The sequence below is a fragment of the Sinocyclocheilus anshuiensis genome, unplaced genomic scaffold, assembly GCF_001515605.1.
Source record: "Sinocyclocheilus anshuiensis isolate Anshui unplaced genomic scaffold, SAMN03320099.WGS_v1.1 scaffold41, whole genome shotgun sequence".
In the NCBI taxonomy this organism is placed as follows: Eukaryota; Metazoa; Chordata; class Actinopteri; order Cypriniformes; family Cyprinidae; genus Sinocyclocheilus; species Sinocyclocheilus anshuiensis.
The window spans coordinates 691,114-709,242 of record NW_015539849.1 but is presented as its reverse complement, the minus strand read 5'-3'; the positions used below and the strand labels follow the sequence as shown (position 1 = coordinate 709,242).

General features: G+C 37.0%; 1 protein-coding gene and 1 long non-coding RNA gene across 2 annotated transcripts in view; both read left to right on the top strand.

The window, feature by feature from the left end:
* LOC107684620 (rho GTPase-activating protein 42-like) overlaps positions 1 to 18,129 on the top strand; it is a 123,510-nt gene that overhangs the window by 54,353 nt on the left and 51,028 nt on the right. The gene's annotated exons all lie outside the window — the stretch shown is intronic.
* LOC107684614 (uncharacterized) overlaps positions 1 to 18,129 on the top strand; it is a 48,510-nt gene that overhangs the window by 7,300 nt on the left and 23,081 nt on the right. The window contains exon 2 of the long non-coding RNA XR_001633870.1: positions 14,268 to 14,339. This is a non-coding gene — a long non-coding RNA (uncharacterized LOC107684614). The remainder of the gene's footprint in view (positions 1 to 14,267; positions 14,340 to 18,129) is intronic.

The following is an 18,129-nucleotide window of genomic DNA, read 5'->3' as shown; positions in this document are numbered from 1 at the left end:
TATTTTTTCCGCGCTCATGTTAACGGATTAAAGCGTTCACTGCACACGGTTGCTGTCCGGTAGTGAGTCCAGTAGCGGTGCGTCTGCATGCAGTGCAGAGATCGTTTCCGCACCGAGTCTACTGCTGCGCTGCAAGTAGAGGTCTGCATTCCCGCAGAAACCGCGGGACCCGACCGGATTTTTTGCGCCGCGGGATTAAATTCCCGAATAAAACGCGGTAGCGGTCAGTAACTCTGGTGTAATTTGAACGGGAGCGGACGGTCTAACAATATCCCGTTCCCGACGTCCATTCAGAACAGCATATCGGCGCTTTATTCTTATTGACCACCGGTGCAGAAAAATGTCAAACAAATTTAGTATTTTGACAAGACGAATAAAACTAGCTAATAGGCTATTTTTATACAACCTACATTTTTTTTTTTCTCTCTGTGACACTTTTTCCTATTGTGTTGTAAATGTTAAACGAATTTTGTGTCTTAAGATAATTCATATAAATTCAAAAAAGTCAATATTCAAGACTCTTGACAAGACGAATAAAATAACACAATTTTGTGCAGACTACACTTTTATTTGTTAGCCTATCTCTCTTTCTTTCAGTAGCGGAAATTGAAATGTGACATTCTGGAAACGAGATCTAAATTTAGCGGGAACGGTCTAAATTTACGGAAAATTATTCTAAGCAGACGGCGGGTGAACAAAGAGTGAATATATAGCGGGAGCGGGTGGGTGCGGAATATAACCTTGCGGGAGAGGGACTAAGTCCGCGCAGACCTCTACTTTGATGAGTGATTCTTTTAGTGATAATAAAGGGAGCGCGCTTTGTGTGTTTTAATCCATTCAGAATTTGAATTAAACTTTTGTTTTTCGGACACTTACATGCTGCAAAGTTTCGAGAATGATGCTGGATTCATTCTCGAAATATCAGGGATAAGCAATGGATGGGACAAATAAGCCTTAGTGATTTAATTCTGGAACAAGTCCTGCCCAAACTTCCACAGACAGCACACGTCCTGGGCGAGATCCAGTTCACGGACTAAAAGCACGTGTAAACTTGATTGAGATCGGGACACATCAACCAGTAATTTCATTTCCAGTAACAGACGGTAGAAAGTTCAGAAATGAATGGTATGCAATTTATGACAGAATAGTCCCACAACCGATCGTTTATTTTTTCCTCACGTGTCTCACCACAATGATTCAAACCGGACACATTTCAAGTGACATGGGAAAAAGACACAGAAAACTTAAATGAACATCAGAAAAGCAGCGTGCACATTTCTGGTGAAAGGCCATCAACTTACACTTAAGTATCACCATTCAAATCAGCAGCAAGAGTCAAAGTTCCACAGTTTAGTAAATGCAGGCAACCTCTTTAAGTTATTCTTCACTGTGCTGTATTGACACAATGCATTGCAATATGGTAGCGCATTGTTTAGATGCATAGGCTACATCGGAAAAAGTTTTTTTTTTCTTGCCCTCCCCTGACTGACCGAGAGTCAAATGTCACCCATGGTGGCTATGTTTATGCAGCTGGCCCCTGAACTCCTTAGATACCACCTGTTAGTGCCTTAGCAACCACCCAGAACAACCTAGCAACCATCTCACAACATCAAAGCAACCACCTAGACCAGCCTAGCAATGTCTTAGCAACCACCCGAGGGTGCGTTTCCCAAAAGCAACTATGGTCCCATTGTTATCAATAGAGTTCAACAGAATTTGCGACCATAGTTAGTTATCAATACTTTTTGGAAACATCCTCAAAACCACCTTACAACATCTTAGCAGCCACTCAGAGCACATTAAAAAAGCATAACACCACCTAACAACATCTTAACAACCTCCCAGAACATCAAGTATAGCACCATATTAGCAACCACCCAGAACTCCTTTGAAATCACCTAGCAACATCTTAGCTCCACCTTCTTTGATGCCTAAGTCTTTTGAGGTTCAGTTTATCACTCAGTCCATCGAGGTCAGACATGAGTAAAAAACACTAAGAAAATGGAACTTTGCAGTGAATATATCAGGGTCTTTAGTAACCATCCAGAACAGCCTAGCAACAACCCAGAACACCATAGAAACCACCTAGCAATGTCTTCGCAACTATCCAGCTCTATCAAACAAAAAGTATGCACTCATATCCCACCAAAACATCATAGCAACATGCTAAACCATTTAGAACACTGACAACTGCATAGTAACACCCTGGCAACCACTAGCACTGTAGCAGCGAGATTTGCATGGGCAAACATCACTCCCAAATTGGTTGGATGGTTGAAGGTATTAACAAATAAACTCAAAGCAATCCCAGCATTCCAGATCAAATTTCTTCGGGGGATTTGCGAGTGTGTGCTGTCACAGATGAGAAATTGAAACAAAATCCTCAACCCCCACAACCCCCCATGTCCCCTAGTCACATCTGGAGTCAATCAACAACCCAAAAATAGAAAAGACACCGAGCGATAAGAAGCTGCTTTCGCTCACTGCCTCACAGATACACGTGTATCAAATTAGTGCCACTTCCTGTTTTAGAGATTTATTAACTGAAATATATATTTTGGTGCCAGTACTAATTCAAGGAAGTTTGGAATGGTTTGTACAGTGAAGTTGGGTTATTGGCACTAGACAGGCATGAAGGTTTTATTACCGTCATGATGGTTTGCTTGGCTCAAAGCCACAGAAGAAATCGGTAACCATACGTGTGTGTGTGCGCGTGTGTGTGCGCGTGTGTGTGTGTGTGTGTGTGTGTGCACCAGCCACCCAAGTGTGTTATTGTGGAGCACAGACTTATCAAATTCCACCGTTTTAAAGAGAAGTCTGGTTTAATTCCCCCGGTGTGAGACAGCAAGCCTTCGCAGCAGAAAGAGAGATGGAAAGCCTGTGTGTGTGAAAGAGAGAGAAAGTGTTTTGAGCTCTGCATGGTTGGAGATTGTTCAAGGCTGCTGAGTTCTGATGGTATTCAGAGGCCAGGGGCCTGATGTTGTGGTGCTGTTTTAAAGGTGATCATATCCTTTAGGGAAATCCTCCTGAAGCTGTTCCAGAACAAATCTGCCCTCAGAGCCGATAATGTTGTGAAAGCAGTGAAATGCGGTTCCCTTTTTGTCAGTCTAGCCAGGTGTGGTTATCTTCAGCCTGCAAACTGTTTAGTAATTTCCTCACTTGCTTGAGCCTGTTCCTCTTAGCTTTTATTTGTGTTTTAGACAGCTCAAAGCACGCCTTTACATCCTGTCTTACATTAAGGCTATTAAGAAGACAGGCACTCAGCTGTGTTCATTCATGTAATCCTGAGTTACAGGGAACTCACATTTATGCTTACATTCTGCCCTAAACCACTCACAGCTTATTGTACCCTCACATTAAGCTTCAATTTGACGCGCTCTGCATTCAAAGGCACTCTTTTCATGCGCTTAGGTTTGACGTGCAGCTATATAGAAGTTCATCTGAGTTCCAGCGAGTGCAGCCAAGTGCTAAAGCTGTTCTGGAGTAAATCTAATGAAAATGTGTCATCATCTCACACTGAAAACCCTAATAAGTTGACTGAACTAAACATTAAAAGGCTTTTGAGTGAAAACTGTGCAACCCAGTGTCACAAAAACACTTGTATATGTATTAAAGTTAATTTATCAACTTTGAAAAGTTTTTTTCCTAAATAAAAATAAGTAAATGTATTCCCATTATGGTCAATAATTGTAATTGAAGCCATTTGTTGTCTGATAAAAAAAGAAAAAAGACCTTGCACTTAAAGGTTGAACACAGTATTAGAATTTTACAGTCAAGAAGACTACATTTGTGAAAATGATCTATTTTTTTTTAAAGGATTAATCATGATTTTGAGCTCACAACACTTGAAATCTTAAGTTTATGCATTTTGAAGGTAAATAAGTTAAATTAACTCATGTTTTTAAGTGACAGGGCCAAAATGCTAAATTTTAAGTAATGTTTAGTCAACATTACTTGATTGTTTAAGTAAAGACAACATTAGGGTTTACAGTGCAGGATCAAAAGAAAGACTATTATTTTTGGTACCATTATGTTTTCTTTTGTTTTTTTGCATTATGATGTTAGAAGTGCATTGAGTGAATCTCAACTTTAGAATCTGCATCTTATGCTGACCCTATTTTATCAAAAATACAATAACAATAATATTGTGAAGTATTATTACAATTTAAAATAACTGTTTTCTTTTTTTATATATTTAAAATGTAACATTTAAAATATATTTTAAAATGTAGTTTTTTTTCCTGCAATGGTAAAGCATCATTACTCCAGTCTTCAGTGTCACATGATGCTTCAGAAATCATTCTAATATGCTGCTCAAGAAACATTTCTTATTATTATCAATGTTGAAAACAGTTTTTGCTGCAAATATTTGTGATATTGTTGTGCTTCTATAAAACTGTAATATACAACCATTCCATTTTCTATTTTAAGAAGTTAATACTTTTATTCAGCAAGGATGCATTAAATTGATCGATTGTGACAGGAAATATTTTTTTATAATGTTACAAACGATTCATATTTCAAATAAATGCTGTTCTTTTGAATGTTCTATTCATCAAAGAATCCTAAAAAAAAGTATCATGGTAAAAATTACCAAAAATAGAAAACAGTTACTTAAAATTGTAATAATAATAGTTCACATTCTTACTGTTTTACTGTAATTTTGATCAAATAAATGCAGGTTTGGTTAGCATAAGAAACGTCTTTAAAAAAAAAATCTTTAAAACTCCAAAATTTTGAACAGTAGTGTATATATAAATACAATTTACAATTGTCCCTGACCTCAGTGACTTTTAACCAATAACTTACAGATAAAATAAATAGAAGTTTGATTTTAAGGGCATCAAAAACCATCTCATTTTTTTTATTTTTTATTTAATTTTTTTATTTCTTTGTTAAAATATTCTTTACTACATTAAATGCAGCGACATACATTTACTGAATATATGTTAAGTGTCTAGCTCTTGCATGTTTGTGGTTGAAAAATTGTCTCCCCTAATTTACATTTAAATCATATTGTTTAATTTAAAATTCTAGTGCAGTACTAAGAATTTGGGATGGAAGTTCATGGAACATATGCTTAATTGTCATGAAAAAAAGCAAAAAAAATAAAAAGAGAGAGCCACCAAAATTCCAGTAAAGTGCTAATTCGAAGTTCATGCAAACCACGACCTGGTTTAGGCTAGATGTGGTGAGTTGTCTAATCTCCTAGCGCTTTTGTTTATCTCCGCTGTGATTGCGTTGCACAGTGTGGGCACGCAGTGTGCTGAGGCCAGTCTTATGGAATGTCACATCGACCGTGATGACAGGGAGGGTAGAGAGACAGAAAAGAAGTGATTGTTTCCAAGGTTTACAGAGTTTGTTAATGAGACTCAAGAGGGCATTTATGGTGAGACACATATTGACTGTACTATACTGTGACTCCAGGACTCAAGATGAAATCACTGCCTCACAGCTAGAACCAGAAAACGGAGGTTTATTTGAGTTTACTGTAACTAAGACAAATGTGTCTTTGAACAAAAGACACCACATACCTCTCACAGCTAAATAAAATAAACCAAGAGAACACAGCTTCATGGATGAAGTCCATACTATAATACTATAATATTTTTTTTCTTTTTTTAAATGTTTTTGAAAGAAGCCTCATGCTCAGCAAGGCTGCATTTATTTGATAAAAAATGTTGTGTAATATTACTACAGTTTAAAATAACTCTTATCTGTTAATATATTTTAAAATGTAATTTATTCCTGTGATGCAATGCTGAATTTTCATCATCATTACTCCAGTCTTCAGTGTCATATGGTCCTTCAGAAATAATACTAATAGGCTGATCAATTATTATTGGTACTCAGTTATTAATATTGGTACTCGTATGATAACGTTGAAAAAAAAATGTTCTTGCTACTTAATATTTTTGTGAAAATCATGATAAAATGTTTTTAAGCATTCTTTGATGAATGTTCAAAAGAACAATTTATTTGAAATATAAATATTTTGTAACATTATAAATGTCTTAACTGTCACTTTTGATCAATTGAATGTGTCCTTGAACATGTTTTAACATTTATAATATTAAGAAATGTTTCTTGAGCACCAAATCAGCAACTTAGAATGATTTCTGAAGGATCATGTGACAATGAAGACTGGAGTAAATGCTAAAAAAATTCAGCTTTGCATCACAGGAATAAATTACATTTTAAAATATATTCAAATAGAAAACAGCTCTTTTAAATTGTAATAATATTTCACAAAATTACTGTTTTTTTTAATCAAATGAATGCAGCCTTGGTGAGCACAAGAAACTTCTTAAAACAAACAAAAAAATACATAATTATTCCAAACCTTTCTTTTGACTGGTATTTAAACCATTTTAGTTAACATAATGTGCCCTTTTTCCTAGAATGAATAAAAGATTCATCAGGAATTCAATAGAATTTTGAAAAGTGCTTTATTAATTTTAGGCCAGATGGAAGTGGCAGTTATCTCTTTTAACATCCCATCTATTAAATTGACTGTTTTGAGCAAAACAGGACATTCTTCACCTTACACCTCTACCAATGAAGTTTAAGTGCATCTTGCGTTACCTTGAACGAGGCAGCCTCTCAGACGCCGTCATGAGCAGAAAAACATCTCATATCTGCTCATCTACTCAGTCTTGAGATGAGTAGGATGTGAGGGTTTATTCAGGAAGCAGGTATTAGGCTGTATCAGCACCTGAGGTGGCAGAGCGGGTCGGTGAGATTTGTGTTTCGCTGAGAGCGCACTTAACATAAGCACAACTTAATTGATATCTTAATGGAGAAAATGCTGTCATGAAAAATCAATACGAGTTTATCATAAAAATTAGATGTACCTTGCTGGTGAAATGCCTTATGGGTAATGCTACAGAGCCGAAATGGATTTCCCTCTCTCTTTAGGTTTATTGGCGGCATGTGTGCTGCAAGATCTGTTGAACGCCATCCAAATGAATTCAGCAGACATTTGGTTTTCATCTCAAAGCAAATTTTTGCAGTCAACCTTACTGACACCAATTAGAGTTGTATATAGATCACCGCTGACTGTTCTCAGATGCCCGGGATTAACCTGGTGCTTTTGTTCCTTGCAGGCATTTGCTTTGATCTCTTTTGAAAAGTTTTTATGAGTAACTTGAAAGAGTTGATGAGTTTGTTATCATATGATTAAGTAAAAGTTTTGATTGCTAACAGCTTCATATATTTTTCAGTGCATTTCAAATACAAAATGATTTATTTAGTGTTCAATTAAAATGTATAATTGTAGATGTCTCTGAAAGGTCATATCTAGTGGTTTTTGCTTACATACAGTGTATGTATGTATGTATGTATATATATATATATATATATATATAAAACAGATTGGTCTGACTTTAGCTTTTGAAATTGACCCTTCGCCGAGAGCTTGATTGACGGGCGATCTGACCAATCATAAAGCCGAATCCTCTTTGCTCCGCAATGTATATTTCACTGCGTGAGAAGAACATGATGTGTGGCGTGAGAGCACCATGGCTTGTTGGAAGTAGCAACAGTAACTAAGGGGGGCGGGTTTTATGCTACATAAAACTACATAAAAACAGACGGGCTGAATGAGAACGCAAATTCACTCTCTGCCAGTAGGTGGCGCTTATGAGACAGCAGTGATATAGCGTTTCCTTGGTTATTGCTGTAAACAAAGCAGCGCGCTTATAAACAATACTTCAATATGCTTTATACAGAGGCAAGATGAAAAGAAAATACTTTACCATCTGAACTTTTTTGAAGACAGTCAGTTCCCCTCAGAGACACATTCATATAAACCCCCACCCCCGATTGTATCACAATTCATTTAGCATCTCAACCGACATCCCTATTCTTTAACACATGAGAATGTATACAAGTATCATAAAGTATCTCTTTTTATTCACAGAGGCACTGTTTTCCTTTGCACTTATCTTTTTTTATTATTTATTTTCACATTCCCCCTACATTCTGTTCTTTTAGCATTATATTTAGGCCTTATTGCATGATGTCTCTTGGGGCGTTAAACAGTTCTAAGGAGTGGAATGTAAAATCAATCCACTCCAGCTTTTTGCGTTTATGTTTTACATAAACTTGCCGCCTGATAAAGCAATTACTTTTTGCATTTAAGCCCTTTTTTGATGTTCCTGGTATGTCTCCAGTGACATGTGATCCCTAGAGGTGAGACTCTCTTCAAAGGCCCCGTCAAGACAGGCCATTCCAGATAAGGATGATTACGGCAGCTCATCCCGAAATGAATTCCAAAGGTCAAATGTCCTGAGAACTGCCTCCACAACTACAGAGGCAAAAATGCATTGAAAACCTTCACTGTTGATATCAAGTCACTAAGATTCAGATTAGTCACAGTGTCTGAGCACTGCATCGCAGGATGCTTTGCTCTACAGCCAGGCAAGTTAAGACGGTATGAAATCAGCCGTGAGGACGTTCCACTCCAAACGGGTAATAAAGTGCAGCTTAGGTGTCGATTCACCTCATGCATTTAAATCATATAGATCTGATCCCTTTCAGATCTAAGCATTATCCTGGGAAGACACACACACATAGTCCTATTTGTGCCTTACGGATTCTTCAGAGTTTCGAATACACGTGCTTTATTCATTGGTCATAAAATAATAATCAAGGAATGAGCTGGAAATTTGAGCATTTATTGAGTTATTTTCTAGTTAGCCACATTTAGCGTTTATCGTCTCCACTAGCCGTAGGGATGATGCTCGCATTGCAGTTCTTCCCTCGTGTCGGAATATTAATCTAACCAGTAATTCCTTTGATAAAGTTACACTTTCAAAAGTCTCCATTCAAGGCTTTTTGAATACCAATGAAGCAGTGCTTCCTAAATTGGAATAAAACAAAGGAATGAAATGAGAAACTGATAGAAACCGTGCAGGGTTTGGGGTTTGCGCTAATCACACAGTGTTCGGATGTAGATGAGGTTTGTGTGCCTTTGTCAGGCAAAGGTGAGGGTGACCGTGTGTTTCAGGGGTTTTTAGAGACAATGAAAACAATTCTTTTTGATTTATGGTTGGAGAGAGATGCTCTCCAGAGATGGTGGAGGAGAAAGGTCTCTCTAAAATTAGACCAGGTATTATGTGCTGTGTTATAGCTTTATCACACACCCTCACGGTGCGAAATGACTCTGTCAATCTAACCGAGTGTCATGTCACACCGCCACGGCAGGTCTGCTCCACATACGCAGATGTGCATCCTGACCTTGAGCAGTGTAGAGTAGGCTTGTTGTTTGTTGTTTCTCCGATCACAAATGCAGACATGGTTTTATATTTACACAGCGCGATACGCAACGTGTAAAAAGACAGTATAAATCATTATAATCAGTAATTATGTCCCCACTGGATGCAACAAATGCCTCGTTTGTAATTGGTTTTATTGGTTTTGTCTCGTCTAGTAATGTCTGAATCGCGAACGAATTGTTCTATTTAACCGGATCTTCTTAGTGAACCGGTGCTCTCCAGAGATGGTGGAGGAGAAAGGTCTCTCTAAAATTAGACCAGGTATTATGTGCTGTGTTATAGCTTTATCACACACCCTCACGGTGTGGAATAACTCTGTTAATCAAAGCGAGTGTCATGTCACACTGCCACGGCAGGTCTGCTCCACATACGCAGATGTGCATCCTGACCTGGTATGTTTGCATGTTTTGGGCAAGGAGGTTTTTAATACCTGGAGAGAGGAATATCCATTAGCTTACCCATTCATCTCAATGACAGCTGCAAAAAAAAATAAATTACTTGAAGGAATCTTACTAAGCAGTATTTGGCATTAAAAAGATTGTAAATACACTGTATACTGCAGGTTTGCAGTATTGCAGGTTTGATGCAGCTTATATATTCTGGTTTACTTTTTTACATATATTTAAAAAATATATATTTTTACATTTAGACAAATTATATTATATTATATTATATTACTGCTAAAAGAGAACCGATGATGGGATGTGCACGAGCAGAGCAGTTGGACTGAGTCTCGTCCTGCTGGGAGACGGCATCACAGTATTCAAATTCAAGATTCAAGATTCAAAAAACTTAATTAATCCCAGAGGGAAATTGCTTTCCATGTTACAATTGCTCTCAAGAAAGAAAGAAAGAAAAAGATAATAAAATGAATAAATATATACCTATATATCAATAAAATTAAAAATGAATAAGTAACACATATAAATAATAATATAAAACTATACCAGTGAAAATGGTAGTTTAGATCAAATATATATCCGCTGTTTTCTTCCACCTCTGCATCCTCTCACTGTCCTCCTTCGTATCTCATCAGGGATGTTTAAAGTCTGATACAAAGTTGGATCAAAAATTCCGGCCGGTTTCAATGCGATCAGCTGATCCCTGGTGTAAACAAAAGAGCCGGCACCATGTTGCTGCACGCCGGTCACTCTGAGAGTTAAAAACAGAAGTCCCATGGCAAAACTTAATATAAAAACTCTCTCAAATCGCATGATTAGAGAGGGAAAAGCTTATTACTAGTTACCATAAAAATTTTAAAAGAAAGACAGATAAATAATAAGTAAATTATGAAAAGAAGGAGAGCGACTGTAACAAGCTGCTGCACACTTACGCATGCGCATTCATAATGTATGTTAAGGGGCGTAACATTTCCGTCACACGCTTGAGGTATTCAGCCATTCACAACGCACTGGATAGCTGGCCAATTAGAGCACACCTCGCTTTCTTAGAACGATGAGCTTTGTAAAAATCGACGCGTTTCAGAAATGTGGGGCATAGAGGAGAAACAATAATATACATTATATGGAAAATAATGTGTTTTTTTTTACCTTAAACCTCATAAACACATTGCATTACACCAAATACACAAAATAATGTTCTTTTTAGCAACGTCATATGACCCCTTTAATTAAATTAATTAGTTATGAATAAAATAATGTGTTAAAATAGTAACACATTTAACATGCTCGCCCTGCCCCAGACCTACATAGGTTATATTTCATAAATCATACAGCTGATTGGTGACGAACATGAAGCAGGGCAACAACAACTTTCTGCATGATGAAGCCTATAGAATGCAGTTATATGCCCCTAAAATTCAAGATATTGGGGCATAAATGTCCTTGCATGAGTTTTTGTCTCGTATTTATATCGTATGACATAAGCAATATCACACGAGCAACGAGTGCAATATCACACAAGCGCTGTTTTTGTCCCGAATAGCACAAGTGCAAATGTGATATTGATTTTGTACAACAGTTCAATAAATAAGAAGTTAATTTATTTTTGACACACTATTGTCTGTCTTTGCTCAATTTGTCTGATGAAAATATTATCTACTATCCCTTTAATAACCATTTAAAACCCATTAATCTCACTGCATTATTTATGCAATTTAAATTGCAGTGTAAATGCATTCATGTCTCCTCTGAGCTGCAGTAAACAGTCTGTAAATACCAATTCAGATGCAGCAGTTAAAAAAAAAGAGTTGGAGCCTAAAAGTTTGTGTAATAAATTTTATGTTGTCAAATAAAATATTTCTTTCTAAAGCTACTTTTTGCAATGTTTATTTAATGAAAACACAGCTGTTGACCAATCAGAATCAAGGACTGGAACTGTTTTATAATGTAATATCATGTCATATATCATATCCCTGGTTTGAGACCTTGGGGTTCATATTGACGACAGATTGGACAAACAACACTTTATCTTTTTAAAATCTCAGTTTTTAATGTGTGTAGCTGCACATGTTCTTTCAGTCTGTTGACGGGACTGCCTTGTTCTACACGGTAGTGAGCTGGGGCTCTGGGTGTAACACTGGAGATGAACAAGCTCATCAAGAAAGCAGACTTTTTCATTGGAGAGGAACGGAAGCATCTGGAGGTTGTAGAGGAGAGGAGAATGATGTCCAAGCTGCTGGACAACGTCATGGATAGCACTCTCCACCCCCTCCATGACATGCCTGTAAGAATGAACAGCATGTGCTGAAGTAGGCTGATTCAGCTGTGCAACAGAAAGCACTACAGGAAGCCAATCATGCCTACTGCCATAAGACATAATTCATCAACCATGTGCAGAGGCACCATTGACCTTTAGTGAATTAGGACGCTGCTCTCAGTTGTTCTTGGGCACAACATGAAAAATCATGCAATGTCCTTGCAAAGCCTGAGTGAGCTCCCATAGAACAACCTAGCATCACCTTTGTGACCTCCCAGAACACAGCACACTAGCAATGCCTTTGTAACCACCCAGAATATCATGACAACCGCCTAGCAACAACACCCTAGCAACTCCCCTATCAGCCACTCAGAGCACCATAGCAACCAACTAGCAACATCTTTACAAAGCCTGTTGCAGCGTCCCAATTCACATATGCATAAATATTATTCGAAAATAGAATTAGTATGGCCCAAATGGTAGTATAGGGCCTTTCACACCACTTTAAAGTTGACACAATGTTTACAGTATGTTTACACAGCGTTTTAAATCATGGCGGGTGAGGGCGTTTTCGTACGGTTTTGGCCAATCAGTGTCTACTTACGTCACGGGTAGTACCAGTTGTGCTGGTTAGACCCTGTTCCGAAGTAGGAGCTATTTGGTTCTTGAAAAAGGCAGTCCGGTACTAAAATCGCACCCAGTTCCGGCGGTGCGAAAACGCCAAAAAGTGGGTAGTTCCACAATTAGTTCTGGTACTATGAAAAGGTTCCCGCGGTGAGAAAGGCCCTTTTGTTGAAATGAGTATGCCAGAGTTTCCCAGATGGTCTACTACTACGGGTTAGAATTTGAAGTGCAGATCGATGTACACTCTAATGGCTAATATTGTCCACTACACTTTGTGCAAGGATTTATTTAGATTAGAACTACAAACACGCATAAAATGTGTTTAAAAAATGTTGGATATGCGAGACCGACGGACAGGTAGAGAAAGGGGTTTGAGTGATAAATAATCAATGTATAACCAGGATGAAAAAATATTATTTAATATTATCCACATTATATTTAATCTGCAGCAACATTGTGAACTTTTAGTAAGATACGTTTGGTCATTAACTTTAAAATGCATCATCATTATGCAAACACATGAGCAGAGTTCTCGGCACGAAAGACCCACGATTGGCAGATCAACATGCCACTTCATTTCTCTCCAATACGGTAGGAAATCAAATTACACAAAATGTAGATTATGTTAATGTGACAAGACGATTGACAGGGCGGTTTAAATGGTGACAGAATGCACTTAACTAAGCAACACAGTTGTCCGTTAAAGACAGTTATGACAAAGTAGTATGTCCCAAAGTTTGCATACTATTCTGCTACATACTCAAAAGTATGTACTTTTTCTTCACAAATAAATATATAGTATAAGTAGGCTAATTGGGACGCAGCATGAGTGAACACCCCACAGAACACTCTAACATCACCTAGGCAACCTCCCAGAATACCCTAGCAGCACACTAGCAATGCTTTAGTAACCACCCACAACACCATAGCAACCACCTAGCAACATCCTAACATCACCTTAGCAACCACCCAGAACACTCTAGGAGCACACTAGCAATGCCTTGGTAACCACACAGAACACCTTACAGCAACTACCTTACAGCATTGTAGTTATTTCCTAGTAACCACTCACAATATTGTAACAGTTACCTAGTAACAACACCCTAGCAACACTCCTAACAACCACCTAAGACACCCCAGCAACCACCCAGAGCACTGTGCCAACCACCTAGCAACTCCCCTAGAAACCGCCTAGCAATATCTTGAATGTGTGCCTTCTGTATCTGTGTATGAAAAAATCCTTCTCTGCTCGTTGATGGCCATATTTCTCTTGGCTCTGACAACGTCGGTGTGTTTCATCGCCTGCAAACAAAAAGCCATTTTCTTATTTCTTTATTGCTCAGATTCACAGTGTTCATGTTCTTGCTGATTTTCCTCATTTTAATAGTCTGTGGAGTGAACTGTAGCAGTGTGCTCTGGAGTTCTAGTATTAAATGAATACTGATGAATGAAGTTTTATCACACTAATCATTACTGCTCTTCTGAAGTGTCAGTGGGAATGTTCTCACAAGCCTGCTGCAAAAATGTAAACTCGCACCAAAAATTTGCTCTTAATAGTGAGCTTGTTAAAATTTCTCAGCTTTTGGTGTTAATGCTACATGTTCCTTCTAACTTTAATTCAAGCTGTGAACTTCACAGAAGTTAATGTAGTTTAATGAAGACTGTTATCTCATGAAATACCTTGCGTCTGTGCTTGACTGATTGCAGATACAGAATGCCGATGATGTTCTGATCACGCCCTTGGAGAGATTCCGGAAAGAGCAGATCGGAGCAGCCAAGGTAAGTCATCCTATATCACTTTAGACAATAACCAAAATGTAGTAAATCAGCTCAAAAGGGAAATATTTATGACTAATTATAACTGGTTATGATTAATAATAAATATTTAGATTAGATCTTCGAATTAACTGTAGTAGAATCAATATTACCATTACTTGATCTGTCCGTCCACCGAGCAGACAAAATAATCATTTATCAATTCAAAGAAAGATTATTTTCCTGGCCAAGGAAGAATACTTTCCTTATTTATGCAGTGCTAGCAGTAATTTAACATATGTAGCAAGGGTTCAAAACATTCATTGACTTCGAATTGTGAGCAGCAAACAGAGGCAATCGATCGTGAATATAAGGGATTTAATAAATGAAACTATATCTAACATATAACTAACTAAGCAAAACACATATATACAGAATGAAACAAAGTAAGGAAAAGAGAGAGAAAGTAAAAGAATGGCAGTATTTCACTTGATAGTGGGGGGGAACCATTGGCCATTTAGCACCCATATAAGTGTAAAGTCTGTGACCAGGACTGTAATTTATATGCAAATGTCAAAAGCTAAAAGGGTCTCTTAAGCCATAAAACCCAAAGATCATACATGATTCTACGCAGACGCTACAAAAATTACTATTATTTGGAGGCTAAACAAGGCTAAAATATGCTACTGACTTGTTTATGCTCGTGTGTGTGTGTTTGGAAATGTGTTTGCATTTAGACTGTACAAATCTTGTTTGGAATATATTCTGCTAAAGTCTGCTGCTGGGTTATTTATAATTGAAATTATTCCTTATAAGGTTTTTGCTGTTTGCATGTTTTGATGGATATATTAAATACCTGAAGATAGTAATGTTTTATGAATGTTTAGCCATTACAAATGTGCCTTCATACCTAAAAAATAACTAAAAGTGCCAACGGTATTACCATGTTTGCCCTGCCATGTATTATTCAAAGTAGCTTGGAATACCAAGTAAATAGTATATTAATATAATTCAGTATCTATGTGTACATCAAAGTACTGTGTTACTATTTTGTTATTTATGATTTAAATTATTCCTTATAAGGTTTTTGCTGTATTATTTGATGCATATATTAAATTAAATACCTGAAGATTGTAATATTTAATGAATGTTCAGCTATTACAAGCCTTCATACCACTAAAAAAGAAGTACCTTAGTACTACCATAGAATTTGAGTAGTATCAGATATGAAAATGGCAATCATGCATTTCTAAGGTAGTGTATATATTGAGAGCCATGGTAATACCATCATTGTACCATGGTACGGTCACTGTACTTCTCAAAAGTGTTTGAACAGCTGCTCTTGTTTATCTGTAGCAGTGGTTATAACTAGGGCTGCACGATAAATCGCATGCGATATTTCGCATTAAATATCGCATGCGATTTATCGTGCAGCCCTAGTTATAACAGTATATTACATTTGACAGGAATGAAATTACAGTGTTTTCAGTGTGTTGTATTGTGTAGGCCATCAGGTCACTTCTAATTTTCACTGGCCTGAGTTTTTTGTTTATTGGAAATTAGTCAAATATTTAATTGTTTATATTACATATTTCAATGATGATTGATTGTTTTCCAGGTGCACACCTTCCTTTAAAATCAAAAATTAACCCTATTTACTTTCTTGATGCAAATTCCTGGTCATAATAAGGTACATGATTCACTGGCACACAAGGGTTTTTCTTTTAAAATGTTGTTTTTGTAATCTTTTCAGGATTAGGAAAGTTGCCAAGCCCTCTTATTTTTCACCCCTCCTCTCCAACCGCCTGTCATTAAGACCAATTTCATAATCAAAATAAACTGTAATGGATAAAACATGTTTTTCTAATTGAAAGTCTAGTTTTACGCAATGTCATTACAGAAGTAAAATGGGTTTTGAATGTTGTTTTATGTTTTTGCACATGGCTCTTGAACCCAACAGAATAATGTGCTCTAATTACTGTGATGGTGCATTGTTTACGTTGCCTGGCAGTAATATTGTAATATTGACAGCTAGTGGTTGAAATGGATACTGCAGTTCAAATTCAAATATTGGAGAGCGTTGTTTCTCCCACCCTCAGACTCGACGCTCATGCAGGTTGCCAGATGCAACAACGAACAAACTCAATTGACATGTTAGGCAACAAACCTTACACTGTAAGTTGAGGAGTTCTTTTATCTGTGTTTTAATGTTCCTGTGCTCATAGAGCTTTTTCAGTGGATGCCAAGGCTTTTTAATCAGGTAGAATTTGCGATCTCTGACCTAGTTTGTTTGCTGGCTTCCATTGCTGCAACATGCTGTTTTACGCCAACTGGCATCCTGGGCTGTCAAAATAATATTGGGTAAACTGGTAGTGGGCGGAATCATACTGACCAACACAAAAACAGACATTCCGACACAGAACTCACATTTCAAAACAAAATAACTGGCTGTAGCATTGTTTGTTGGAGAAACAAGTATATGAACTTAGCATGTTTCCTAAATATCTGCAAATAGTATGGTATTTTTATGCAGTCAAAAAATAGCATACACCTTTAAAATAGTGATTAAGCAAGATATACTGAGCAGTAAAACATAAATAAACCATCTTCCTAAAAACATTTATATTGTATGTTTTAATGCAGGTTAAAAAAAGTACTGTGGTGGTACCATAGTAAAATAATGAAATCATATAAGAAATACTATGATGTACACCTAGATATTCAAAGAATACATGGCATGGCAAACATGGTAATTCTGTTGACACATTTAGGTACTTTTTAGTTAATGGTATGAAGGCACTCTCGTAATGGCTAAACATTCATAAAATATTATCGTCAGGTATCCAATAATAATACATTCGAATCATGCTAACAGCAAAAACCTTATAAGGAATATTTTAAATCATAAATAACACAGTGGCAGATTTTGGCAGAATATAGTCCAAACAAAGCTTGTCCACAGTCTAAACACAAACACGTTTCCAAATACACACACACTTGGCAGCATCGCTGTAAGGTACAAACTCATTATACATTAAAATAAGCAACATCAAAATGTCCAGCAGTTTGAGCCCCTTGGGGTCTGAAAGATCACACACACATATTCAATCACACATATGTACAACTACACTCAGTCCTAGATAAATATATACCTATACACTCAAACACACATGCTGAGTGTCTTCCTTGAGGCGAGTGTTAGGTTCAGCCATCTTTGTATAACCCAAGCCCTCTGATTTATATTCCCACCTCAAAGCTGCTTTTGATTTATTTTGCATGAAAAGGGTTTGTGAGTGTGGGATGTGCTTTGTGGAAGGTTCACTTGCAGGACCAGAGGGCCGGTATTCTCTCTAATCTTGAGCAGAAGGGTGGACACAATGTAAGCAGAGACGGATTCTCATAAATTGAGATCAACCGGTGTGGTGTTATGGAGCTCTTTCTCTTTGATTTTCTGTAAAAAAATATTTGCAAAACAGTGGATTTAAAGTGGTAGCTCATCCCAAAATAGCAATTCTGTCATTATTTCCCCCCATATGATTTTCTTTTCTTCTGTGGAACATAAAATGCAAAAAATTTAGCAGAATACTGATGTTTTTCCATAAAATGGGCTTCATTCATGAAATAAGCAGAATGTGTAAATCCTGTATAAACTATAAAATGATTCTTTGTACATAATAATGGAAAGGAATGATTTTACAAACAAAATCTTTTCTGCTCATGTTTCACGAATTCACATTGTTCACAGCAAATATTCAATTAATGTCAAATGCTTCCAACTGTGATGCTGCAACTTTGATTATACAGTAGTGCAAAT